Source organism: Calonectris borealis, chromosome 22 (assembly GCF_964195595.1).
Source record: "Calonectris borealis chromosome 22, bCalBor7.hap1.2, whole genome shotgun sequence".
Taxonomy (NCBI): Eukaryota; Metazoa; Chordata; class Aves; order Procellariiformes; family Procellariidae; genus Calonectris; species Calonectris borealis.
In genome coordinates this window covers 2,325,728-2,338,933 of record NC_134333.1, presented here as the reverse complement: position 1 = coordinate 2,338,933, position 13,206 = coordinate 2,325,728, and the positions used below count along the sequence as shown (strand labels likewise).

Below are 13,206 nucleotides of genomic sequence, written 5' to 3'. Positions count from 1 at the left end.
AATACCTACATTTATACATAATAATCTTGAACTGAATCCTACTTTTGTGCTAAGAGGAAGAGGCTCTTCCTCTTATTTAAATTTAGGGGTGAGACTTAGTTGTTGAAACATGGCTGTCTAGTATCATTTTAGACGTCCTGTCGTTTCCGAGATAGACACATGATGCCAATACGTATAGCACAGGACCTATGGGAGACAGCTAGATTGGATTTCCTCACCTTTGCGAGGACCACTCCCCCATACTAGGACTCCTCGCTGCAAATGGCCCTCCTGTCCGATGTTTTCACAACTGAGTTAAGGCTCTACTCAGTATAGGAAGAGTTCAGACCACCGACCTGTACACAGACCTGGTGGCTTTACGTGTCTAAAACCAGACACTTTTTATCATCCTCGCCCTCACATTCCACACAACTGCATTTGCTCATCAATTCCTCCAACATCCTCCTGCCCCCCACTTCCCTGGATGTGCATCCATGTATCCCAACTACAAAGTCATTCATCCATTGCCCTCCCCAATTCCCCATACGGTCACTTTTTTCTGCCATTCAGTCCTACTGCCACTGAATACAGCCCTCTCCAACCATCCAGCTACACCGTTCTCCTCACACAAATCCATGCATTCCTCCACCCATCCTCCCAGATGGTGCTTTGCCCGCTCTGTCTGTCCACCCTTCTGCCCATTTCTTCCTCTGTCAACATTGGTACCGCTGTCCTCCAGGTGCAATTATCACTGCTCAGGCCCAAACTCATGCTGTGCCGTATGTCTCAGGCTGTGAGCCATCATTGCTCCCACCTCCCCTGGGCTCTCATCTGAATTAAGCACCACCACCCCATTGAACCAATACGCATTTTTGACACCTGCAATTCCCATCCCAGGCCTCTCTCCTACTAATCTGCTACCAGCTGGTGTGAGAGGGGCAAAAAGGATCCTGAGTTGGGATGTGAGGAAGCAAAGAATCATCTTGGCCCGTGTATGTGGAGGCAGAGCTCCATATCTTGGAAGAAGGGAAGATGGAGGTGTCCAGGTTTTTTTCACAAGGTCGTCATAGCTCACTTTATGCTTTTTCCCACACAGAAGCTGTTTTTGACCAAAGACTCAAGATGAGGACAAGTGGCGTCCTGTGCAAAGAGTATATGTGTAGGGGTGAGTTGGAGCCAGAAGGGTGGCATTTGTGAGCAGTGGAGAAGATTTTAGCTGGGAGAGCAATGTGGGAAGGAACTGATTTCTGGGGTGGTTGCCAGGGAGGCCCATCTCACCATGTTCTGGGAACTCAGGGCCATGGCCTGTAGTCAGCCTTCACTTTTTCTGGCTGGTATAGCAAAAGATGTTTTAGTAAGTGTGATTCATCTCACCCATAGCACTGAAGGCTTTCCAGGGAAACCATCACAAAGTGGGAGGATGATGCAGAAGAGATGTCTGCTACTGTGGGATGGGGGGCAACACTTCTCAGTGCTATGATATTGCATCACCTCTACTGTGGTGCTAAATCATCCCCTACTGAATTGTGTTGTGAAACCTAGGTACATTGCTTGATTGGTGAGTTGCATCATCCCCTCCAGGCGAACTCTACCATCTTCTGTACGCCATCCCCCTCCAAGACATTACAGCAACCCCTATGAAGGTCTTATACCTTCCTTTGCTAAGTGTCACTCTATTCCTACTACAGTGTTACGCCATTCTTGACTAAGACACTACTCCAACGCATTTTACCATCAGGTTTGATGCACCACTGATGCCAAACCTTGCCCTAATACGAGATGCTCTTCATCTCAAACCAGGGGCAAAGGTATGAAGAAGGTTGCCTTTCGATGGGCTGCTGTCATAGCAGGAAGGGAGGTCATCAAAGCCCTCTTCCAACCAAATTCAGATCTACACATTGTTGGCCTCAAATAAACCATACGCTACAAGTATGACAGGTGAGAAAGGGAGGTCAGCGAGAAACATCTTCACTGTTGACAATGAAAAGAAGATGAGGCTATTTCCTGTGACTCTACCTTTGATGCCATGCTAAGTGCCCTTGCTATGGTCCCCCCTTCCCTTCCAGTAGTCCAAAATGAGTAGTATATTTGCTTAACTTGAAAATCAAGCTCATCTCTTTGCAGCATTAGTCTCAAAGCAGGTGATGGGACCTGCTCCTATCTCTGGGATAAGGTCTGAAGGTTTGAGGAGCTGTAAGGCACCTCCTGCCGTTTGCGAGAAGCTCTATTGTGGGACTGTCTAACGCTATGTGCTGGGGGACAGACAGACTCTTCTCAATGCCATGGGAGGCCTGAACTAAGATGAAGCATGGCACATTGAGGCGATCTGAGGGCCCCGCTGCCGTGTGCGTTGGACAAAAAGGGGCTTAGAGAGATGAGGATCTGTGGTCTAAGGGAAACATGTTGACAGCCTCAGGGACCTTTCATTGCTATTTGTCAGCTTCTGCAGCTGACATTTCTGTGGCAGGTTTGGACACCCAACTGTTTCCCACTACAAGCAGACACTTCAAATTTAAAGTTTCCGATGTGCAACCAGGGACTCTGACAGCTGTTGTGTCTTCCTCAGGCTTATTCCAGCGGGGAGTATGGTTCTTTTCTTCCTATCCTGAAGTGGAGCTGGAAACCGTGACAGTAAATGTAACCATCCAGGACTTTGTAGCCGATGTAGAGTCTGAGCTGCTTTTCCGCAATATGCAGCAAGTCCCCAAGGAGACCATGTTCATCTTTCCTGTGGACTCTGACACTGTTGTACACACCTTCTACGCTACCATGGGGGACACTCGTATTGAAGCAATGCTCTGGGAGAAGGAGGAGGTACTGGGAATGTGGTGGGAGGGGGTGGTCCGCAGATTGGGATGAAGGGTGGAGGTGTGTCCTGGTTTCGGCTAGGATAGGGTAAATTTCTTCCTAGTGCTGTGTTTTGGATTTAGTATGAGGAGAATGTTGATAACACACGGATGTTTTCAGTTGTTGCTAAGTGCCCTCCTAGTCCAAGGACAGCTCCCGTGCCTACTGACTGAGCTAGGTACACAAGGTGGGAGGGAACATAACCAGGACAGCCAGCCCAGCTGGCTAATGGGGTATTCCATACCATGTGACGTCATGCTCAGTATATGAAGGGTAGGCGTGATCCAGGAAGTACCGATTGCTACTTAGTTATCGGTCAGCGCGGGTGGTGAGCAATTGCATTGTGCATCACTCATTTTGTATATTTTATCATTATCGTTATTATTTTCCCTTATTTTTCCCTGTTCTATTAAACTGTCTTTATCTCAACCCACGAGTTTTTCCTCACTCTTACCCTTCCGATTCTCTGCCCATCCCGCTGGGGTGGGGGGAGTGAGTGAGCGGCTGTGTGGTATTTGGCTGCCTGCCAGGTTAAACCACGACAAGGTGACAGAATGGAAGCCATTGTGCAGCAGGAAAACCATGATATAGTTGCCATCACGGAAACGTGGTGGGATGACTTGCACAACTGGAGTGCTGCAATGGATGGCTATAAACTCTTCAGAAGGGATAGGCAAGGAAGGAGAGGCGGTGGGGTAGCCCTGTATGTTAGGGAATGTTTTGATCGTCTAGAGCTTAAGGATGGTGACAATAGGGTTGAGTGTTTATGGGTAAGAATCAGGGGGAAGGCCAACAAGGCAGATATCATGGTGGGAGTCTGTTATAGACCACCCAACCAGGATGAAGAGGCAGACAAAATATTCTGTAAGCAGCTGGCAGAAGTCTCACAATCACTAGCCCTTTGTCATGGTTTAACCTGGCAGGCAGCCAAATACCACGCAGCCGCTCACTCACTCCCCCGCCGCCCGCAGCGGGACGGGGAGAGAATCGGAAGGGTAAGAGTGAGAAAAACTTGTGGGTGATGTGATAGTTGAGGCTGTCTTGGGCACAGCGATCACAAAATGATAGAGTTTTTGATTCTTGGAGAAGTAAGGAGGGGGGTCAGCAGAACTGCTCCCTTGGACTTCCAGAGGGCAGACTTTGGCCTGTTTAGGGACCTGGTTAACAGAGTCCCTTGGGAGGCAGTCCTGAAGGGCAAAGGAGTCCAGGAAGGCTGGACATCCTTCAAGAAGGAAATCTTAAAGGCGCAGGAGCAGGCTGTCCCCATGTGCCGAAAGACGAGCCGGCAGGGAAGAAGACCAGCCTGGCTGAACAGAGAGCTTTGGCTGGAACTCAGGAAAAAAAGGAGAGTTTATGACCTTTGGAAGAAGGGCACGCAACTCAGGAGGACTACAAGGATGTCATGAAGTTATGCAGGGAGAAAATTAGAAGGGCCAAAGCCCAACTAGAACTTAATCTGGCTACTGCCATAAAAGACAATAAAAAATGTTTCTCTAAATACATTAGCAACAAAAGGAGGGCTAAGGAGACTCTCCATCCTTTGTTGGATGTGGGGGGAAACACAGTGACAAAGGATGATGAAAAGGCTGAGGTACTTAATGCCTTCTTTGCCTCAGTCTTTAAGAGTAAGTCCAGTTGTTCTTTGGGTACCCAGCCAAAGCTGGAAGACAGGGACAGGGAGCAGAATGAAGCCCCCATAATCCAAGGGGAAATGCTTAGTGACCTGCCACACCACGTAGACACACACAAGTCTATGGAGCTGGATGGGATCCACCCAAGGGTACTGAGGGAGCTGGCAGCAGTGCTCACCAAGAAACTTTCCATCATTTACCAGCAGTCCTGGCTAACCAGGGAGGTCCCAGTTGACTGGAGGTTAGCAAATGTGATGCCCATCTACAAGAAGGGCCGGAAGGAGGATCCGGGGAACTACAGGCTGGTCAGTCTGACCTCGGTGCCAGGAAAGGTTATGGAGCAGATCATCCTGAGTGCCATCACACGGCATGTACAGGACAACCAGGTGATCAGGTCCAGTCAGCATGGGTTTATGAAAGGCAGGTCCTGCTTGCCTAACCTGATCTCCTTCTATGACCAGGTGACCTGCTTAGTGGATGAAGGAAAGGCTGTGGATGTTGTCTACCTAGTCTTTAGTAAAGCCTTTGACACCGTTTCCCACAGCGTCCTCCTGGAGAAACTGGCTGCTCATGGCTTGGATGGGTGTACTCTTCACTGGGTAAAATACTGGCTGGATGGCCAGGCCCAAAGAGTTGTGGTGAATGGAGTTAAATCCAGCTGGTGGCTGGTCACAAGTGGTGTGCCCCAGGGCTTAGTATTGGGGCCAGTTCTGTTCAATATCTTCATGAATGATCTGGATGAGGGGATCGAGTGCACCCTCAGGAAGTATGCAGACAACACGAAATTGGGCAGAAGTGTTCATCTGTTTGAGGGTAGAAAGGCTCTACAAAGAGATCTGGACAGGCTGGATCGATGGGCTGAGGCCAATCGTACGAGGTTCAACAAGGCCAAGTGCCGGGTCCTGCACTTGGGCCACAACAACCCCATGCAATGCTACAGGCTTGGGGAAGAGTGGCTGGAGAGGTACCCGGCGGAAAAGGACCTGGGGGTGTTGGTCAACAGCCGGCTGAACATGAGCTGGCAGTGTGCCCAGGTGGCCAAGAAGACCAACAGCATCCTGGCCTGTATCAGAAATAGTGTGGCCAGCAGGAGGAGGGAGGTGATCGTGCCCCTGTACTGGGCACTGGTGAGGTCACACCTCGAATACTGTGTTCAGTTTTGGGCCCCTCACTACAAGAAAGACATGGAGGTGCTGGAGTGTGTCCAGAGAAGGGCAACGAAGCTGGTGAAGGGTCTAGAGAACAAGTCCTGTGAGGAGCGGCTGAGGGAACTGGGGTTGTTTAGCCTGGAAAAAAGGAGGCTGAGGGGAGACCTTATCGTGCTCTACAACTACCTGAAAGGAGGTTGTGGCGAGGTGGGTGTCGGTTCGTTCTCCCAAGTAACAAGTGATAGGACAGGAGAAAATGGTCTCAAGTTGAGCCAGGGGAGGTTTAGGTTGGATATTAGGGAAAATTTCTTCACTGAAAGGGTCGTCAAGCATTGGAACAGGCTGCCCAGGGAAGTGGTTGAGTCTCCAGGCCTGGAGGTATTTAAAAGACGTGTAGATGTGGTGCTTAGGGACATGGTTTAGTGCTAGTGGACTTGGCAGTGCTAGCTTAACAGTTGGACTTGATGTTCTTAAAGGTCTTTTCCAACCTAAACAATTCTATGATTTTATGAATCCTGTGAAGACCTCAGTGACACATTTTTCTCCCTCTGTGGCAGGCCCAGCAGCTGTGTAAAGCCACTTCAGGCATGGAGAATTTAAGATACCTGCAGGACCAGTGGGATCTTTGGGGTCCTGTCTTCGCTTGTTTCTTAGGGACCCTGCCTCTTAACAGGGAGGTGACCATCACCCTGTGCTATGTCCAGGAGCTGCCACTGCAGCCTGATGGAGCTGCCCAGTTTTGCTGGCCATGCGAGCTGTTCCCCTCGAGAAAATACATTGGTGAGTGATCCCCTCAATGCATCCCCCAGCATCACTCCCCAGCATCCCTCTGGGCAGGGGACCCCCATATCTGCACACGTGTCTCAGTGAGAGAATCTGAATATTCCCCCTTGCACCTCACAGTCAGGAACGTGCACGGGTCTCCCCAGATGTCCCACAGCAAGAGATCACCACAGATCCCTGTACAAACCACAGTGTGAGTCTACAGATCCACCATCACCACCCCCGCCACTAAGCAGCACAGTGAAGGGTGTCTCAGATGCCACGTTTCCCCCCTACCAACAACAGACAGTGCCCCACCACAGCTGTCTCCTGCCCCAGGGTCTCTTCTTTCACCTTCTCACACCTCTTTCTCACTGCAGGCTGGTTCTCTTCTGAGGAGGAGAGGCCCGAAAACGTGCACTTCAGCATCTGTCTGAAGTCAGCCCATGGTGTATCCCACATAGCCGTTAACAGCAGCTACACCCCTCTGCAATACACGGCTCCAGATCAGACATCTGCTGAGGTACTGCCCTGCCAGATGCTCGAGTCCCAACGGGCGAGTGGAGGGAAGGGTCTGCAGCCTGCTGACGCTCCTTAGGACTCCTCACTCCTTTTATTTGGTTCTCTTTCCTCCCCACACCCTACTTGTCCTCAGGTCTCCTTGAAATTGCCACCCTGGATGTGGGATGGTCTGAATTTGCTGGTGTATTACAGAGGGTCTCACACTCTCAGTGCTGTAGTGGAGAGGAGACATCCCAAAGCCCCACCTGGTGAGCGAGGAGGGTGGAAGTGGGGGTTAGGGAGAGGGTGTCAGGGAGACTGGGGGGATCTGAGGGGCTTTTCAGGCAATAAGTCAGAGCTGAGGGCTATGTGGAGGACAAAAGCAAAGAGACAGGGAAGCGGGCTCCAGCCTAAAAATCCTCCTTGTTTCCTGCCACACACTCCAGGCTCTCTGCTGGGAGACCCTGTGGTCATGGTGACACTGATGCCCAACATTCCTGAGGTGGTGCCCCATCCAGGCCAGCTTGGGGAATTCCTCTTTCTCATGGACCGCAGCCTCTTCCAGGATGCACAGGTACCACCAGAGGAGGTCTTTGGAGGGCGTTGTCCACACTGGTCACGGCCAGCTGGTGGGGAGAGAGGGAAGCTGCTTCACGTGGGCGGATGTTCTGCCTGGCTTCCCCATCTGAGCTCTGCCCATCCCTCCATCTGGCCCCAGAACACACTGCTCTTCCTCCTGAAGAGTTTGCCTCTGGGCTGTTACTTCAACATCTACAGTTTTGGGGCCACTTTCAAAGCCTTCTATCCGTGAGTTGGGGGTGATGATGGGGCAGGGCCGAGAGGTAAGTAAAGTATGACTTTTCTACGTGAAACTATGGGACAAGCTCTTGCTGGAAGGCAGTTATGGGGCAGGATATGTTGGGGACAGTGAGAGGGTAAGTCCTCTTTTCAGGGTGCTTCTGCAGCACTGGTAGTGGGGTAAGGCTTTGCTAGGGAGTGGCCATGTGAGGGTAGCCGTGGGCCAGGTTCTCCTCCCTCTGACACTCTGGGTGCCCTCCCACAGGCAGAGTGTGGAATACACGCAGGAAAGCATGGACCATGCAGTGGGGCGCATCTCCTCCATCTGCCCTGATCTGGGGGGCTGTGACCTGTTGGGTCTCCTAAAGTCTATCTACAGCACCCGTCTCCTTCATGGGCACCCCCGTCAGGTACCAGGGGCCAAAGGGTTATGGGGAGGGGAATGGGTGTAAACAATGGCGTCAAGGTAGACTTCAGGGCTCAGGGTGAGATATTCTGCTGCTGTTTGCACTGGGAGTTCGCGTGTCGGGGGGCATCCTCATGGCAGGGTGGGCAGTGTGGGAGGGCTTCTGTGGAATTTGCCTGCACTTGGGGAAGGTGGATCTTCCTTGTGGGGTGCCCCTTTGTGCTAAGAGGTGTCCTGGTGTTAATGAAAGGAGACACCCAATCTCTTCTCCTGTTTCAAGGCCAGAGGGCGCGAGAGGGTAAGGGAGCAAACGGGGAAGGCTTCCTGCATTTTAGGAGGGTGTCTTTCCTCTACAGGGGTGCCCAGCCCTGGCAATCTTTGCTTCCCCTCCTCTCTCCCTCAGCTTTTCATCTTCATCCAAAGGAAGATCTCCAGTGAAGAGGAAGCTGTCATGGCTGAGGTCTACCGTTACCGGGACCAGCACAGGTAATGGGGGGGCCCTGTTCCTGTCCCCTAACATGCTAATTCACAACCTTCCTCTCCCCCTGACTGTCAGAGTCCTTCAAACATTCTCCCAGATCCTAGTCTGCCCCTGTCGCGAATGAGTGGTTTAGAGGTCGCTTAAAGAACCACCATCAAAGGTACTAGCAAAAAGTGGTTTTAATAGAAATTTATAAAAGTGTGACTTAACACAGTTCGATGGCAAGGTTCACTCTATCACTTACTACATGGATGAAACATCCAAAGGAAAATTGGGTTAGAGTCGAGCTAGAATGATTTATACAGAGTCCGAAGACGCAAAAGGGTAAGGGAGACCCTCCCATTAAATCACGACGTTCAGAGCAGACCCCCTTCCTTTCTAAACTCCTGATGGGGCTTAGGTGTGGCTAGGTCCAATCTTAGTCTCAGACTTGGACAACGGTTTATGTCTAACACAAAACGGTAAGGAGACCCTTCCGTTGAGTCACGAGATTCAGAGTAGACCCCCTTGCTTTCTAAACTCCTGATGGAGCTTAGGCGCGGCTGGATCCAATCCTAGTCCCAGACTTGGTCAACGATTTATGCCTAAGGGATTATACGTGTCTAGCAGCAGTCTAAGATTCATTCACAGTTTTAAGGTACATCACAAGATTTTAGCAACACGTAATCATTGACTAATTTAACATTTACAAAGTGAGTTAATAGAATTTACTACAATCACAACAGTGACTTAATTACAGATTATGCTTACTATCAGTTATCCAAATCAATTCACACACACACACAGAGAAATATATATAATTGTACAAAAGATATACCTGTTAAAAATTCCCCCCAAGTCCAGTGAAATATTCACATCAAATGTCTCGGCATTTCTCAACGGCTGAGGGGTTGAGCCTCAAGAAGTGTTTCAGCCCAGGCCCCATCGTCAGCTTTCGGCGACAGTCCTCCGAATATTGCAAACCTGAGAGTTCGTGAGCTCTGAGAGGCTCCCACTCAGAGGCAGATGCTGGGCGCAGCCAGCTGCGGTCCAGGAGAACTCAAAGGGTCTCACTTAGGACTTCTGTTTATAGGGTTGCAAGATGATTGGCTTTAGTCATCCATAAACTTCCATCCTGGCCACAGTCCAAGGTGGTAGTTACTAAAATTCTCAAGTTTTCAGTAAAATTGGTGCATTTCCACCTGAGCTATGGCTCAGATAAGGGTGTCAGGGGATGACAAATAATCCCCACTCTTATTCCACACCTTGGCCAGGCAGCAGAACAGTGAGTGCTGTTCCCCACCTCAGCCATGCAAGAGTTCCTGGTATGGTCAAGGGACGCTTCACTGCCCAACTCATTACACAAAGGCCAAGGCCTAACGGGAGTTCCTGAGATCATAGAGCGGCCCAGGAGAGGTGGGGGGAAATGCACCACCATGGCCCCAGATCTTCTCTTTACCTCGATGGAACTTCAGCAACAACGCCCACACACACTTTCCTTACCTCACTAAGACTGCCTATACTCTTCATCTAGCGGGCCTCCTCTCTCAATCTTCCCCTGCTCTTAGAACTTTTCCTCTTCCCCCTCACCCTGCAATACCTCCGTGTGCTCTGTGGGCCCAAAACCCGTTCTCACTATCTCCCTGTCCAGCAGGCAATGTCTCTCACCCCGGAGTGAACGGGAAAACTCTGAGTCAGTTTCATTTCTACGATCAGAAGCATTCTTACCTCTCCAGACTTTGTCCTTTGTACCACCCTTGTCCTTCGTGCCTCTCACCTTCGTCCCACCTCTAACCTCCCCCTCTTTTCCTGTACAGGTGTTTCTGTTTTCCTACTAACAGATGTGACAGCTTCAACCTTTCCCAGGCCATGGCCCTGGAGACCAAAGGTGAATGTGTGTGCATCCACTCCAGGATGGACATGACATCCGAGGTAATGACCCAGGTAGCCCTCTGCTCTATTCAACATCTCCCATGGCTCTTCTAGACATGCAAGGCAATCAAAATACCACCATCCACTCCAACTCAGAGAGCCCCTCCAAGTTCCCCCCGCTCCCAGAACTGGGAGGGAACCCAAGTGGTCTGTGCTCTCTGCTTCCCCTTACCAGGCAGTGAAATGCCTGCAGCGCGCTCTGCAGCCTCTGGCAAGTGGGATCTCACTACATTGGGACCTTCCACCTGGCCTGGAGGTGTCAATGATCAGAAAAGCTCCTGAGATGATCTTCCAGGGACATCAGAGATCCATCTATGCCCAAATCCATGGGCAAGCACAGGTGAGAGTGAGCCAGGAACCGTATGCACTGGGGCAGGGCTTTCTGGAAGGTAAAGGACCCACTCCCTGTTTCACCTTCCCAGCACTGAGAGTCCTTCACCTCCATTAGACCTGAGAGAGACCAGGATCAGGGCTCTGTGAACCCCTTCTTTCCCCAGAGACACCACTGCTTCTGCTCCAACCATGGACATCTACCACCTTAGGAGAGCAGGGAGGGAACCTAGGCAGCCAGGCTGCCTTGCAGATGAACATTTCTGTCTGACTCTTTCCCTTCTGCCACCAGGATCCAGAGGGGGGTGAGGGAGCAGTGACCCTTCAGTACCACGTGGGCAGCCAGTCCTTCGATTACACACTCAGGTTCTCACTGTCCCCATCATCAGATGGCAGGTGAGAGGGTAACAGACTTGCCCATGAGGCAGAGTGGCAAGGTCTGGAGGAGGGGCAGCAGGTGACCCTTTGCTTGCATCCTTCCCACTGCAGCCGGAGGTGGGAAGAGATTCTGGGCATCCAGTGCTCCCCCCTTGTCCCCTCTGCCCTGACCTTGGGAGAGGACCTGGGTGAACATTACCCCACTGCCCTCTCCTCTTTACTGCACGTGTCCCTTGCCCCTCCCCGCGGTGGAACCAAGGACTAACTCCCTGCCCCTGCAGGCTGCCTGTGCACCGCATGGCCATGATGCACCTGCTGTGGAAACTGGCCTGGGAGGGGACAAGCAGGGCAGAGAAGGACATCCGGCACAGCGCAGTTAAGTCCAGCCTCAGCCTGGGGGTTCCGTCCCCCTTCACATCCAGTGTGGCAGTACGCATGAAACAGAGGGATGCCTGGCACCGTGGTAAGGCCAGAAACGGTGGGGATAGGACTGGGAGGGGAAAGCGGGACTTGTTCATCCGATGCCTCCTCACCATCTGCAGCCCCCTATCCTGTGGGCCTGACCACCCTTTTGCCTACCTCTAATACCCATGAGTCTAAGCTCCATCTCCCCACTTCTCTCCCCAGATTCTTTGCCTCCAGACTCCTCCACGTTGTTCTCTCCCTCTTGCAACCTGGTTCCCTGCCAGCTGCTCTGGTTGCGTGGCTTCAGGCCTGTGTGGTTCAAGTCCACCAAGTTTTGGATGGTCCAGAAGTGCCAGTTCTGCCTTGAGAGGCTTGGTCGCAAAGCCCCTGAGGCACTCACCCAGCTTCCAGCATCCTGTAAAGGTAAGGAGAAACTTCTTAGCTGAGCATTCTCAAAATGTGCTGGACTAGGGTTGAACCCTCCTTTCAGCATCTATCTTCTCACCAGACTTCCTGACTGTCATTGTGCTAGGGATGGGTGGAGTGACGGACAAAACAAACTCCTTCATCGCAACTCTGGGCTGGAAACTAAGAATCAAATGCCTTAATAGTTCCCTGAAGTAACCTCATCCTTGTCTCTGCTTATCCTTAATTCCATACGCAAACACTAAGTTTGTCACAAAATATCGGCATGAATCTTTAGCTTTACCCTCAGCAAAAAAGAGCCAGCTAGCAGAGACAGGAATGGATCAGGAATGGAATAACCCTGTGCAACAATACAGGCCCAGGGCACACACACTCAAGGAAGCAGCTCTACAGAAAAGATCTTGGGGTCCTAGCAGACAACTAGTTGAACAGAAGTCAGCAGCGTGCCCTTGCAACAAAGAAAGCCAACCTCATCCTGGGCTGTATCAGCCAGAGTGCAGCCACTAGGTGCAGGGAGGTGATCCTTCCTCTGTTCAGCACCGTTGGCTAGCCTGCATCCTGGGGTACTGTGTCCAGCTTCTGCTTCCATTACAAGAAAGGCGTTGACATACTGGAACGAAGCTAGTGGAGGGCCACTAAACTGAGGGGGCTGAGTGAGGAGAGGCTGAGAGTGCTGGGTTTGTTCATCTTTAAGAAGAGGGTACCTTATTTCTGTCTACAACTGGCTGACTGGAGGAAAATAGAAAGCCGGAGGCAGACTTCTTCTTGGAAATGCACAGCATCAGGATAAGAGGCAACGGACACAAGTTGGAACATGGGAAATGCTGAATGGGTACGAAGAAAAAAATTTTTTTTTTTTAAATTGTAAGGATAATCAAAAACTGGTGGAATCTCCAGCCTTAGAGCTATTCAAGACTTGACTACACAGGTACGTGAGCGAGCTGTTCTAATGAGACCTACTTTGAGTAGGGATTTGGACGAGATGACTTCCAGAGGCCCCTTCCAACCTCTGTTAGGCCTCTGTTAGGCCAGCCTTAAATGACCCCCAGTTCTACCCCAACTACTCTGTGCCCGAGTGCTTCTTTTTCTGCCCATAAAAGCTCTTAAATCTACTCTGATTGAAGAGCAGAGCCATGCCTGGGACCATAATGCCCATGGGCTCTGCTTGACCCTCCTCACCTTCACTCTCTTGCGATCCAGTGC

The 13,206-nt window shown here is 51.0% G+C and overlaps 1 pseudogene; it reads left to right on the top strand.

Annotated features, from left to right (window-relative positions):
- The first annotated feature begins 1,101 nt into the window (after nucleotides 1–1,101).
- Nucleotides 1,102–13,206, top strand: part of LOC142091693 (von Willebrand factor A domain-containing protein 5A-like) — a 29,478-nt pseudogene continuing 17,373 nt past the window's right edge.